This window comes from Ovis canadensis, chromosome 2 (assembly GCF_042477335.2).
Source record: "Ovis canadensis isolate MfBH-ARS-UI-01 breed Bighorn chromosome 2, ARS-UI_OviCan_v2, whole genome shotgun sequence".
In the NCBI taxonomy this organism is placed as follows: domain Eukaryota; kingdom Metazoa; phylum Chordata; class Mammalia; order Artiodactyla; family Bovidae; genus Ovis; species Ovis canadensis.
Window position 1 is genome coordinate 2,743,388 of NC_091246.1, and position 14,203 is coordinate 2,757,590.

Genomic DNA, 14,203 nt, shown 5'->3' on the forward strand with positions numbered 1-14,203 from the left:
GGAAATTAAAGTTTTGATCTTGCCACCTACTAAAACTGTGCAAATTAATAAAGGTTAAAGAATAACACAGCTTTTGCTCTCACCTTATTATCAGACACGAAAAGCCTTGACTTCTCAAGCTAGGGGCCCCAGAGGATTTAGATCTAGTGATCTAGCTTTTGGGTGCAAAAAATTACAGCTTCTAGGCCTTTAAAAGATTTTTAATTCAAAGAAATAAAATGTCAGGGCTGTTAGACAAGAGGCAGGACGTTTCTTGCATTGCTGGGAAAGACTGGCCCAGCTCCTGGCCAACACACACTACTGAAAAATGAGTTGGTGGGATTAGAGAAAGTGGTATGAGGATGGGAATGCTGTAGAGGACGAGGTGAGAGAGAGTTTACCTTGGCAAGTAGTGAGTTCCCCGTTGCTGGAGGTATTCAAACAAAGATTAGATGGTTACTGGTCACCTGAGGAGCTATAGACCAGATTTAGGCTACAAAAGGATCATTGGAAAAGCTTATAAAGATGTTGTGTAACAGCTCTTTACTTGCTTCTCATATTTAGGTCTGCCAAAAGTTTTGAAAACTGATAATGTCCCTTTAAAGCTGCAGAGAGATTGTTTACTCACTTTAAATGATTTCCAGAAATTATTAGGGGATATTAATTGGATATGCCCACATTTAAAACTGACTACTGCAGATTTAAGGCCTTTTGTTTGATGGCTTAAAAAACAATCCTAATCCCAGTTCTAGGAAAAAGTTGCCTAGTGAAACAGAGTTGGCTTTTGTTAAAGTGGAAGAGGCTTTAATGATCAGTTAATTAGGATTAATATTGCCAAAAGAGGAGATTAAATTATTCGCCACAAATCAGGATGCTTGTGACAAGAAGGCCCATTGGTTCCAACTGCCAGTGACCCCAAGAAAAATAGTTTTATCTTATCCCAGCTTGGTGGCACAATTAATTTTAAAAGGAAGAGAAAGAAGTGTGGAACTGTCTGGAAAAGAAGTAACAAATGTAGTAATTCCATTCAATGAGGATCAACTGCAAGTCTTTCACAAAGTAGTAATAATTGGCAAGTTGTCCTGATAGATTTCAGGGGTCAAATTTTGTTTCATTTGCCCTCAAGCCCCTGCAGTAGTTAAAAGTTCAAAAATGTTAGCGTGGCAGTTTGAGGACACCTGTGAAACTTTCCTAACTCTGTGTAGTTCCTTTGGTCCCCTTTACCCTATTGGGGAGGGATGTGCTGTTTCAAATAGGAGTTGCTTGGAAAAGGGATTTGTCAATTTCTTAGTTCTCAATAGGTGGTACAATTAACAATACTTCATATATTGATATAAATACATAATATAAATATATTTGCCTAATTACAGTTTGCCTGAGTGGGTATAAATAAAATATAATAAAGGTATACCTACTAGTGTCTTAAAGGGTCACATATAAGGTACATAAACATGGGTTATACAAATGCCAATGTTACAGTAACGTCCGGAAGCGACAAGCACAAAGGTATAAGTGTCTAAACTGGAAGGAACCTGAAACCCTCACGTTAATTCTTAAATGTAGTATTTCTAACTTGTGACAAGACAGATTGGTAGGAGCCATTTTCGTGTCTTAAAATAACTGGGGGCATAGTTAAAATTTTATACATCAAATGATTACTAAGGAATGTTGCAGGTGAGATGTGGTTATTTTTAGTTTATTTGAAATGTCTTAAGGTGAGGGGAGGAGGCAGAGCAAATATTTAAAATTCGGAAAACCCTAAACCTTTTGATAAGAAATTGTAATTTTCACTTATGTTATCTTTAAGGAAAGGTGGAAAAATTGGTGTAGTTAAATTGAGCCATAACCACTGGTGATCATGGGGACTGGTAATTAAGCCTGCAGAAAAAAAAATTACAATCTAAGAATTAAAAAAAAAAAAGATCCTGAAGATTTTGTTTAATTGCATCAATTTCTGTATTATATATGCATTTAAAAACTGCAATAAGTTGAATGGGTTAATCTTGTCTAATATAAGTAAATGAGTCTGTAGACTGTGATCTCCCCAGACTAAAAAGTACAGTACTTGGAATTCTGCTCTTTATGGTTGTAGTGTTGGTAAAGCACTAATATGCAGAAATGTGAAGGGATTACACAGTGCAAAAAAAAAGGGGGTATACCTAATTCCATTCATAGAACTATACTTGATTAATTCGTATACAAATTAATATGTATACTATATATATACATATTGAATATATACTGTATAATTATATATACATAATGTATATATTGCAGTAATATAGTATGTATGTGGCTGATATTAATTGGTGTAGATTGGCATGCTGTGATAACGTGTTATATATACTGTATAATTATATTGTGTGTGTGTGACATACGTTATTACAGTGCATTGGTTTGTGTTGGTTGGTATTAGTTGTGTGCATGTTGTATTGCTGCAATATATATTAATTAATATGTTAATTATAAAGATTAATTCAAGAATATTGATTTATTAAATTGTTTGGTAAGAACCATCAAAAATTGTAATTCCATATAACAGAGAACAACTTGATGCTTTTCAAATGTTTGATGATGATTGGCAGATTGCTATAGGAAATTATTGTGGTCGAATCTTGCATCATTTACCCTTACATGCTTTGTTAATTCAAAAATTAAAAAAGGAGAATTTAAGTATAGTTTTCCCCCATCAGATTTTACAACATGCTCTCTTTGTAATACATTAAATGCTGATTCGTCTGGAACAATAAAATGTAAAGCCGTTGGTAGAGTGGAAAGACCTCCTCTCCAGACAATAAAAAGGTCCCAACCTAATATTAACTGGTGGTCGAGGAGGTGTTTACATTTTTTCCGCAGGACACAGATTCGCCAAATTGGATCCCGGACAGGCTGATTCATCATGTCACAGTCCCCCAGACACCTGATTCACCACAAAAGGAAAAGGGAACTCCTCTGCCGCCACCTAAGACTTGTGTATACAACTAGGCATGCAGAGAGAAAGCTCGGTTTTAATAAGAGTCAGGGCTGCTGATGCTGCATAATTTTATATTATCCATTGATGTCTATGTACAAAAAAAGGTATAAAAAGCCTTTGCAACAATAGAGGCTGGGCCAGTCGCTGGACTGGTTTCCCCCGTGTCTCCTCTTTGCTCTGTTTTCTGGCTGAATTCCCATCAGGGTCGTGGAGGCTCGCCATGTCTACTTACTTGCCCCGGCTTTTAGGTTCCATGAGAGAGAGAGCCCAAGGCGGGGCACTCTCCGATATTCAAACGGGCGCCCGTGGCCTAACGTAGATGGTGCAAACTTCTTGTCCTGAAGTTTTATTAGTTCTCCATGTAAACCAAGTTATTCAGCCTCTTTTCTCCACTAAATTTTCCTACAACCCTGGGATTTCTTTGGAAGGAATGATGCTAAAGCTGAAACTCCAGTACTTTGGCCACCTCATGCGAAGAGTTGACTCATTGGAAAAGACCCTGATGCTGGGAGGGATTGGGGGCAGGAGGAGAAGGGGACAACTGAGGATGAGATGGCTGGATGGCATCACGGACTCGATGGATGCGAGTCTGAGTGAACTCCAGGAGTTGGTAATGGATAGGGAGGCCTGGTGTGCTGCAATTCATGGGGTCACAAAGAGTCAGACTGAGCGACTGAACTGAACTGAACACTTTCTTCCTAATCTAATCTTATATTTCTAAATAAATGAGCTTTTCTTACCTCCGCCATTCACCCTTCGAATTTCCCTGGATCCACCGGGGCTGGACCCCGGCACTGGCCCATCCTCCCAGAGCCCTGAGGTTTCATGTTGCCATGCAGAGCTCCAGAGCAGCCCCCTCATCTTTTCCCCTCCAGCCTTCTCTGCAGCTTACTCCTCCTGTACCTGCTGAGGCTGAGTCACTCCTCAGACCCTCAGTGTTCTCATCTGTGAAATGGGTTAGCAGCCCTGCCTGTCCTCTCCAGCCCGGCATTTCTGAGCTGGCCCTCCCTGGGAGGTGAGGGGGCAGCATGGCCCAATGGGCTCAGTGTATCAGAAAACCAAGAGCCCAGCCCCCAGGGCAGACCTGGTATCCCATCTTGCCTCAGCCTCTTCACTTACAAATGCAGAGAAGCACCCTGCCTGGCCCTGCCCTCCCCCCCCCCGCCCCCCCACAGGGCTTTCACAAGGCTGAGATACGATGCTCTAGTGCTTGAGCCTGGTGGGCTGCAGTCCATGGGGTGGCTAGGAGTCAGACACGACTGAGCGACTTCTTCCCTTTCACTTTTCACTTTCATGCATTGGAGAAGGAAATGGCAACCCGCTCCAGTGTTCTTGCCTGCAGAATCCCAGGGATGGGGGAGCCTGGTGGGCTGCCGTCTATGGGGTCGCACAGAGTCGGACACGACTGAAGTGACTGAGCAGCAGCAGTAGCAGTGCTTTGCAGGGTAGTGGCATCTCGCCAAACAAGACAGGCTACCAACACGTCAGGACTTCTTTTTCCCATCCCCACTGCTGACAACCTGTCATGAGGCTGACTTGCTTCCTTGATGTGTGTGGAAACCAGAGATGAGTGATGGAGACATTTGTCTCAAAGCTGGTGTCCTGGCAAAGGAACAACCATCCCTACTCGCTGAGCTAATAAGGGCTTTGTGGGAGAAGCACTCCCAGAGACACTATCACTCTGTCCCTTTCACCACTTGTGTCTGATGGGAGGAGACACACTCTCTTCAAACAGTGTGAGCTGCAGCCATTCTTTCGGTCAAGCTTTTTTTTTTTTAATCTTTCAAATTTATTTTTATTTATTATCTTTTTATTTTTTTACTTAACAATACTATATTGGTTTTGCCATACATTGACATGAATCCGCCACGGGTGTACATGAGTTCCCAATCCTGAACCCCCCTCCCACCACCCTCCCCATATCATCTCTCTGGGTCATCCCAGTGCACCAGACCCAAGCATCCTGTATCCTGTATCAAACCTAGACTGGTGATTTGTTTCTTACCTGATAGTATGCATGTTTCAGTGCCATTCTCCCAAATCATCCCACCCTCTCCCTCTCCCTCAGAGTCCAAAAGTCTGTTCCATACATCTGTGTCTCTTGCTGTCTCGCATACAGGGTCATCATTGCCATCTTTCTAAATTCCATATATATGTGTTAATATACTGTATTGGTGTTTTTCTTTCTGGCTTACTTTTCACTCTGTATAATCGTCGGCCAAGCTTTATTGAGACCTACTGTGCTGGACCCTAGGGGGTGGGGAAAGATAAGCAATGCTCTCTATCTTCACGGAACTCTTAGCTCAGTGGGCAAAACAGGTCCATAAGTAGATCATTGAAAGTGATACATAAGAGAAGCTCAGAGAAAGCGTGGGAAGTCCAGACCCATTGGTTGAAGCAGGGAGGGCTTCCTGGAAGAGGTGGCATATAAACTCAGCCTTTACATATCTGGAGATGCAGAGGATAGGGCTGTGGGGAAGAGCAAACGCCCAGAGATGGGATGCTGTCTTGCCTTCAGGTAACGTGTGGAAGGCAGAACCACGGAGGAAAAGGCAAGAAGGTGGGATGGGCTGGAGTGCAGAAGGCACCCAAGGCGGCCCCAGCTGCCTGACATTGTCAGCGCTGGGTGGGAGGGCCTCGAATCACCTGTGTGTGACCCTCAGGCTGTCCACAGCAGGGTGAGATGATAATTTTAAACCTTGATTTATCTTCCACCAAAGCCCTATGTTAAGTGCGCCGTACACCTGAGGTCCTACCATTTACGGGTGGTTCGGGGGGAGGGGAGGCAAGACTCAAGCAAAACCACTGTTTCATTGGCCCTTCACACACCCTGTGAGGCAGGCAGAGCTGAGCGTCCATTTAGAAACTGGGAAACTGAGGCCGGGGAGACCAGGTGCCCTCCCCAAGGTCAGGTGGGAGCGAGGGAGGCGTGGAGTTAGGAGCCGGGCCTTTGGCTTCTAATTGCTCTCCTTCTTCTAGACTGACGAGGAATTTCCGTTCCTTCTGTGTCTTCAGCCAAGATGAGGTCACATCTTCACGGGGGGCCTTGGGAGGAGATGGGTCCCTCTGCTCCCAGCCTGAGGGCCAGCCTGTGGGAACCACCCTGTCACCCCCACGGTGCCCGTGAGGAGGGGCCCGTGAGCACAACCGTGGGGACTCCACTCTCAGTGGGCACTCACAGGCCAGCTCAGTGGTGTCTGCAGGGCATCCCGGACCACTCTGAGCCATAGGGGCAGCTGTTATGTCTGCCTTTAATTGTCCATTTCTAATGGGAAGAGACATGCCCTCTGGTAGAAACACTGGATAGCTACAAAAGTGATGTACAAAAGGAAGTAAAAAAAAAAAAAAAACCAGTCATGAGCCCCGTGTCCTGAGAGAGCTACTGGGAACACTTTAGTAAATATTCTTTGTCGTTTTGAAACAGTACGTACACAGACACACACACACACAGACTTAAAAAAAAATGTGTTTGGGGGTTCATGTTTGGGAACGCATGTAAGAATTAAAGATTTTAAAATTTAAAAAATAAAAAACTAAAAAAAAGAATTAAAAAAAAAGAAACAATTTTGAAAACTGAATATTTCTCCAATAAATTTTAAAAAAATAAAAAATAAATAAAAATAAAAATAAATCATACTAATTACAGCTTTACTCTCGTTTTTTCACTTAACACCCCCTATCACACCCATCCGTTGCCTCCTGTTTGTAGGCAGAGACCCGGAAGCTAAGAAGAGGGAAGTGATATGTTCAAGCCCCATCCGGGTCAGTGGTGGGGTCAGGATTCACTCTTCCGGTGTGAGTCACACTCAGATGGAGAAACCAAGGCCCCAAGAAGAGGAGGTCACGCAAGGCCACGTGACTGTGGGGCTCCTGGACCCTTCTCTGCCTGCCTGGGAAGTCTCAGGAGAGGATCTGCCCTCTGGGTCTGGAGGAGATGGTGTGTGCAGGAGCCAGAGGGTGGGATGCTGGGCCCGCCCGGGCAGCGGGAGAGAGAGACGTCCTCTGCCTTCCCGAAGCTGTACCCCAGGAGAGCAGACAGGCCCCGCACCACCCCTCACAGGCCCCTGCTCCCTACTGACCTCCAGACCAGAGGCCTGCTGAGCCTCAGTTTCCTCTTCTGCGTGGAGGTGAAACTCCGCAGGGCTGCTCTGAGGGTGCCAGCGTCCGGGAAACCACTCACTTTGTATCCTGTGGGGTCCCAGTCTAGTAATAACAGGAACAAGAATCCCAGACAGTGACGGAGTGCCTGGCTGACTGACTGAGCCCTCACAGGCGTGAAACTTGCGTAGAAAACCCCACGAGGAGGTGGGATTAGGATCATCCCTCTTTTACAGAGGAAACCCAGGCTCTGAGGGGTAAAAACCACTCACCCAAGGCCACGCGAGGGCCGGAAGCCAGGACTTGGACCGAAATGCCAGATTCAGACCCGTGTACCCTGGTGTCAGCAGCGTGACATTGTGGCAACGGTACAGGAGGATGAGATGGCTCTCGATTCTGCACAGACTGCGGGTCCATTTTTAAGCTACCGTGAAAGGATGAGAACTCCCGTTTACTGAGCGCCCACCACACTTGCTTCGCTTGTGAGCAGCACCCTTATGTTGGTGACGGACCTGGGAGCCAGGCATGTTTTCCCCACTTTATAGATGAAGATACAAGCTGAGAGAGGTCAGGCCACTTCCCCAAGGTCACACAGCTCACAGGCAGACCTCTGTTTTATCCACGACAGTCAGAGGTTTTACCCATGGCGGGGTCCTCTCCAGTGCCTTGCGAGCAGGAGGTCAAATGAATGTGATGTCCCTTCTGGACCAACTGTCAGCCCTTCTCCTCCGGGGGAGATGCCCCTGCCTGGAGCGCTCAGCCTGGCGGGACCCCTTCAGGTGGGATTGACCCCGGCCACGGGGATGAAGGACGAAGCTGGGGGCGCCACTGCTGGGCCAGTGAACCTTTGCCAGTAGCTGGATCTCCTTTGCTGCCTCGGCATCTGGGACCTGAGTGTTCATTGTAACCAAGGCACATTTAGGTGGCACAGAGTTAGGGGACCATGCCAGAGGGGCCGGGGAGTTATAGTCACCTGGGGTGATGACAGCTCTCCCTTTCCTGGTCCTTTCCTCAAGCCCTACCCACTTCAAGACATTTTCCTCCTTAGAAAACCTCGGATGTCAGGTGCTAAAGGCATCATCGCCGCCCCAGCTGATCTTGGTAAGGCCGGGAGGAAGGTTACCCAGTGGGTCAGGGGCTCAGCTGCGGTGGCCTGCGATTCCTCTCTGGTGGGAGGAGGTCAGCTGAGCCATCATCCCTCCCCATCCATTGCTCTCTCCTTCCTGCCAACTTCTGGGCAGCCGGATCCATTCTTTTGGCAGTAGGGCCCCAGCTACCTTTGTGCAGATGAAAAGAAGGCGCTCAGAAAAGAGAGACTCCCTTGGGGCAGCAGGCGCCTAGAGGCAGAGCCGCCCAGCCCCGGCGTCTTCTGCCACACACACCTCGGCTGCACCCGCTAACATGGTGGTATCGAGGCTGCAGAGTCTCTTTATGGGGACGGCTTGTTGTGTCCCTCACAAGCACAGCCCCATCGGGGCGGGAAGCCCGGGACCAGCATTGGAGGGGAATCCACGGGATTTGGGCACAGGTGTCTGGGACTGGGCCGGGTGAGAAGAGCTCTTCTCTGCTGCTGCTGTGCCCCCTGGAGGGTTGCCTGCCCCATGGTCATCTCCGGGGGCCTGGGTGGGGGTCTGAGGATACTCCCAACCCCCTAGACCATCGAGTGCCCAGTGTCCCGCCTGCCGGGGACTCCAGACTCTGGCGGTGGGACCTTGGGCCAGTCACTTGCCGTCTCTGAGCTCACGTTCCCATCCGCACAGTGCGTGGGTGGTTGGGGAAAGATACAAGGCTGACCATGTGGGATTCTGGGATAGAGACCAATGGAGGTCCTCTTCCCCCGGCACAGGAGAAGCGTGCCCATGCACTGGTCAGGCCGTGCAGGGCGCTTCAGACCGCATCCCCCAGCCTCACACCTGTGTGCGCTCGGGCGGGAGCAGATGCTGGAGCCCAGCAGTGAGTTCGAGTCCTGGCTCTGTCAGTCAGTAGCTGCATGTCCTTGGGCAAGGCATTCAGCTTCTCTGTGCCCCCATTCCCCCAAGGGTGAAGAGGAGATGCAAAATTCCTACCTATGGGGGCATGGTGGGGATGAAGCAAACCAACACACAGTAGGAACTTGGACCGAGCCCCGAGGGTGAGGAGTACCTAGCGTGCCTGCTACAGCCATCGTCAGGGTCCTGACCCGCGGGCCCCAGGAGTCAAGGCCGTGTAGCTCTCCTCCCACCATCCCTGGCTGTCTCGGATCACTGACGGACCTGGGGCCAGCCCCTTCCCCTCGTGGGGCCTGGGTGACCCCGCCTAGAAAATGATGCTCGGACTGTAAGAGGGCGGGAACCACAGTGTCTTCACTCTGGGTCCCAAGACGCAGAGCCGAGCTGGCACTGAGATGGCAGTGGACAGACCCGCCGGCCAGGCGCCCCTGCCCCTCGGGCGCTGTGTCTGCAAAGTCCCAGGTCTCCAGCGCCCCAGAGGTGCGGGGAATGTCCGCCCGCTACTCCCTCCAGCGTGGAACTTCGCTGAACAGCGAAATGGGCTGTTGGGACCCAGAGAGGCCCGGTCTCGGCTGCAGTCAGGTGTTCTCTTTTCTTTATTTCTAAATGAAACAAAGATGAATATTCTTAATGACAGAAGGTACAATTCACAAAGAAGATAGACATCATAAACCATTAGACACCAAACAACAAAGAAACAAAGATACATAAAGCAAAAATCAGAAGAAATATAAGGGAAAAGAAAAAATATATAGTCATAGTGAGACATATTAACATTTCTCTGATAATTTAAATATAATATTTATAATTATAGTAATTTATATTAATCTTATATTCGACACAAATATATTAAAAATTTTGTAGCTCATGTTGTTTTTAGATTTCCATAGGACAGTTAGGAAAACTGGCAAAAAGATAAACGTTACTAAATTTCAAAAAGCAGAACTCTCATTTTGTGTGATTCAGATGTGCGTATACACGTATATTATTTTTGAAATTATTTCCCATTATAGGTCATTACAAGATGGTGACTGTAGTTCCCTGTGCTGCGCAGTAAACCTTTGTTGCTTGGTGCAAATCTATTTTCGTAGAATAGCAATCTAGCACTCTATTCATTAGTCAGGCTTTTTCAGACCTCCCCACTGATGCCGCTGCCCCCTGGCCCTGGTTCAGGCTGGAGCCGGAAGGATGGTGGGAGGAGAGAGCCTGACGCAGATGGAGGCCCCCCTGCATTCCTGCTTCACCCTGCCTCTCCCCGGGGCCCCTGCCATCCCGCCAGCCCTGCCCACCTGTGCAGCTGCGAGTTGGAATCAGGAATAGATTGTCTTTTGGCTCCTGTGAAGACAGTGACGGGAGCTCCAGAATCCTAAGCTCAGGGGACTATGGGCATCTCTGCCCCCTCCCATCCTCTGTGCAAAGGACACAGGGAGGCCAGGAATGTGCAAAGGCTGCTCAGCCAGCAGGGGAGAGGAGCTCCTCCATCCAGGCCTGGGAGAGTGCTCACCTGGTCCCCTGCCCCAACCAGAGCACAGCGCCACCACTGCCCCTCCCAGAGGAGCAGAGCTTAGGGAGGGCCATGCCCGCAGGCGGGCACTTTTCAGGAGAGGGCTGTGGGCCCTAGTCAGCCAGTGGAAAGCCTGCCTCCTCCCTCTGAGGCTGGCTTCTAGAAGTGGGAACCAGGATGGATAAACAGGACTGACACCCTCCGAGGTGCCCAAAGCCTTGCAGGCCGGGTAGGTAGAGGGAGCAGCCAGCCGCCCCAGAGGGAGACCATAATCACCTGTTCTCAGGTGTCATCGTGACCTTCCTTTACACAACCCTCTAGCTGCTCCTCAAGCATATTCACACCTGAGAGTTCTTTTCATCTCCACAAAGCCTGAAAACATGTCATTATTATTTGCATTTTATAGCTGAGGAAACTCAGATGGGGGTGGGCAGTCCCCAGGTAGGGGTGTCCCACTGGATCCCCTCCCTGGCTCAGCTGCCAACTCATGGGGTGCTCTGGCAAGCCTCCTCTCCACTCTGGGCCTCAGTTTTCCCATCTGCAAAATGAGACAGCTGAACCCAATGGCCTCTGAGGACCCTTCTAGTATTCAGTTCTCCCACCACAGGGCAACAACCCTCAACAACCTGTCGATTGAACTGCCCCCCACACCTTTTACAGTTTAATAAGCACCTATGTCCCTCCCAGCTTGTTGCATTTTCCCAAGCATAGGTAATTATCAACCCCATTTCACAAACAAGGAAAGTACAGGCAATCAGGGACGGGAGGAGATGTGCCTGAGATCCCACCAGGAGTTGGTGGCTAAAATGGAGTGTGAAGCTAAGCGATCTAACTAGATTTCCCCCCAACTTCCCTAGAACAGTGCTGTCCAGTCCGGCAGCCTCTGACACACGTGGCTGTAGAGTGTGTGTGCCTGGCTGAATAACGCCCTCCCAAGGTGCTCACATCCTATCCTCGGATCTGTGAGTATACCACTTTACATGGCAAAAGGGACTTTGCAGGTGTGATTAAGGATCTTGAGATAGGGGAGGTCATCCTGGACTTTTGAGTGGACTCAATATCATCCCAAAAGTCCTCATAAGAGAGAGTTGAGAGGTTTAGAGTCGGAGAAGGCAAAGAGGCCACTGAAGCAAAGAGAAAGAAGACGTGACGACAGATCCAGAGTTCGGATCATGCACTTTGAGGATGGAGGAAGGGAGAGATGGCTGGGAGGGTGGATGGATGGAAGTAAGGAAGAATGGGTGGGTGGGTGGATGGGTGGGTGGGTGGATGGGTGGGTGGGTGGGTGGGTGGGTGGGAGGGTGGATGGATGGATGGGTGGGTGGGTGGAAGGATGGGTGGGTGGATGGATGGGTGGGTGGGTGAATGAGTGGATGGATGGATGAAAGGCAGTCTGGAGAAAACAAGGAACCAATTCTCCCCTGGAGTCTCAGGAAGAAATACAGCCCTCAATGACATCTTAACTTTAGTCCCATGAGACTTATTTCCAAACTTTTCTAACCTCCTAAACTGTAAGATAATGACTTGGTGCTGTTTCAAAGTATTAAGTGTCAATGTGTTACAACAGCAGTTGAAAGCTAATATGGCACTTGACAAATGACAATCCCACATTGAGACGAGCCATGAGTCTCAAATACACACCATATTTCGAAGACTTGGTACGATGAAGAGGGTTTCATTGATCTCCTTAATATTTTTTACGTTGATGACAGAAACAATCAACATTTCATTAGATTAAATAAAGTTTATTAAAATTAATTTATCCTGTTCTTTGTTTAGTGTGGATATTAAGAAATTATACGTGCAGCTCACATGATACATCTACTGAACATCCCTAGAAGACTCTTCTCATTGCCCTGGTGAAGAAGCAGGCGCTGCCCCACTGTAGCAGCTGGGGATGGGGCCTTACGCTGGGTAAGGAAATCAAGGCGCGCGCGCGTGTGCGCGCACACACACACACACACACACTGCAGACTGGGGACCTTGGTGGTGGGCGAGAGTCCTGGCTCCCCCTCCCTACTCCATTGCCTGGGCTGAGCCTTGCCTCTGAGCCAGCCCATGTCCCTGCTGGACGTGACTTCTGTTTTTAGCAGCTGGACTCACTGCCTCTGCACAGCTGGCTCCAAGGCTTGCTGGGTGGGGGCCAGCCCCAGGCCTGCCCTCTCCCCGCCAACGGGGGTCTCAGGAGAAACTAACTCCCTGGCACGGGGGCCTCTCAGAGCGCAGAAGCTGGCCTTGCAGCATCTCTGGCAAGTGAAGACTGTCTTATGAGGCCAGGCTCAGAGGCTCTCCAGGCTGGGAGTGGGCAGGGTAATTCTGAGTGTTCCTCTCCAAGGCCAGACCTGCCCAGGGAGGCGGGCAGTCACCAGCTCTCAGGGAGCCTTTCTCTGGAGCATTTTCTACCTTGGAAAGTATTTTAAGCCAACGAAAAGGAGAGGGAGGGAAGATGGGAAGAAGGCGGATAAAGCTTAGCTCCAGGGTGTGCAACTGACCTCTCCTGACGCAGCCGGTCCTGAGCGTGAAAGGACCAGCCTGCCGGGAAAGACAGTGCCACTGGAGACCCAGGGCTGCCTTGTGTTTAGAACTCAGGCCCGCCCCCGGGACAGCTGGGCTCCCCTGCTGCCAGTCTGTTGGGCCCTCCTCCCCACCTCCACTACATCATCGGCAACAGGGGGAGTTAGAGGGCACGGTGAGGTCCTGGGCGCAAGTGCCCAGCCCTGGGTCAGGCACCTGGGAGGCCTCCTCAGTAAACACTTGCTATTGTTAGTATTTCCCGAGGGCTCACTGTCCTCTTATCAAAACATCCCTCAACTCGTGAGGTCACTGCGCTCATCATCACAGTCCAACAGCGGAAGAGACCGAGGCTGAGGGAGGTGAGGTCAGTCTTCAGAGTCACTGCTAGTGAGGGGTAGAACTAGGAAGTTCTGGGTAACAGTCTTAGGAAGGTATAATTAAGATATAACTCACATAGCATACAGGTCACCCATTTAAATGTGCAACGCAATGGCATTTATAGATATTTTTTCTCTTCTTTGGTGGAACCCTAACTGATACAGTTACAGTCTAGAAGACGTGTTTTTAGTTTTAAATAATATTCTATTCTCTAAACATAAATTTGTTTTTAAATGGACAAAATACATGATCATTTAAAATAATACAAAGGCAGGGTGCATTTTATGAGAAGTAAGTCATACTTCAATAAAGCTATTTAAAATAATAATACAAAAGTGATAGCTGCTCATTATTTTTATTCTTTTCTTTTTCACTCACTATTTTTAAATGGGAGAGAGAAATAGAGAAAAGTGTCTCACTACTCAGAGATAAATACTATTAGTGGTGCATTTCTTGCCAGATACAGATAGATAAATATATATCAAATACACACACGCACACGCACACAATCTTCAAATTGGTATTATATGTGTATACCAATCTTGATCTTTCATTTTCCATTTCATATTATTATTATTATTAACATTTTTCCATACCATTAAAGATCTATGAAAAATTATTATCATGACGGTGTTGTATTCCATTATACGGAGGGGACAGGAGAAATTTAGCCATCCCCTACCTGCCTTTTGAAAAACCTATATGCAGGTCAGGAAGCAACAGTTAGAACTGGACATGGAACAATCGACTGGTTCCAAATAGGAAAAG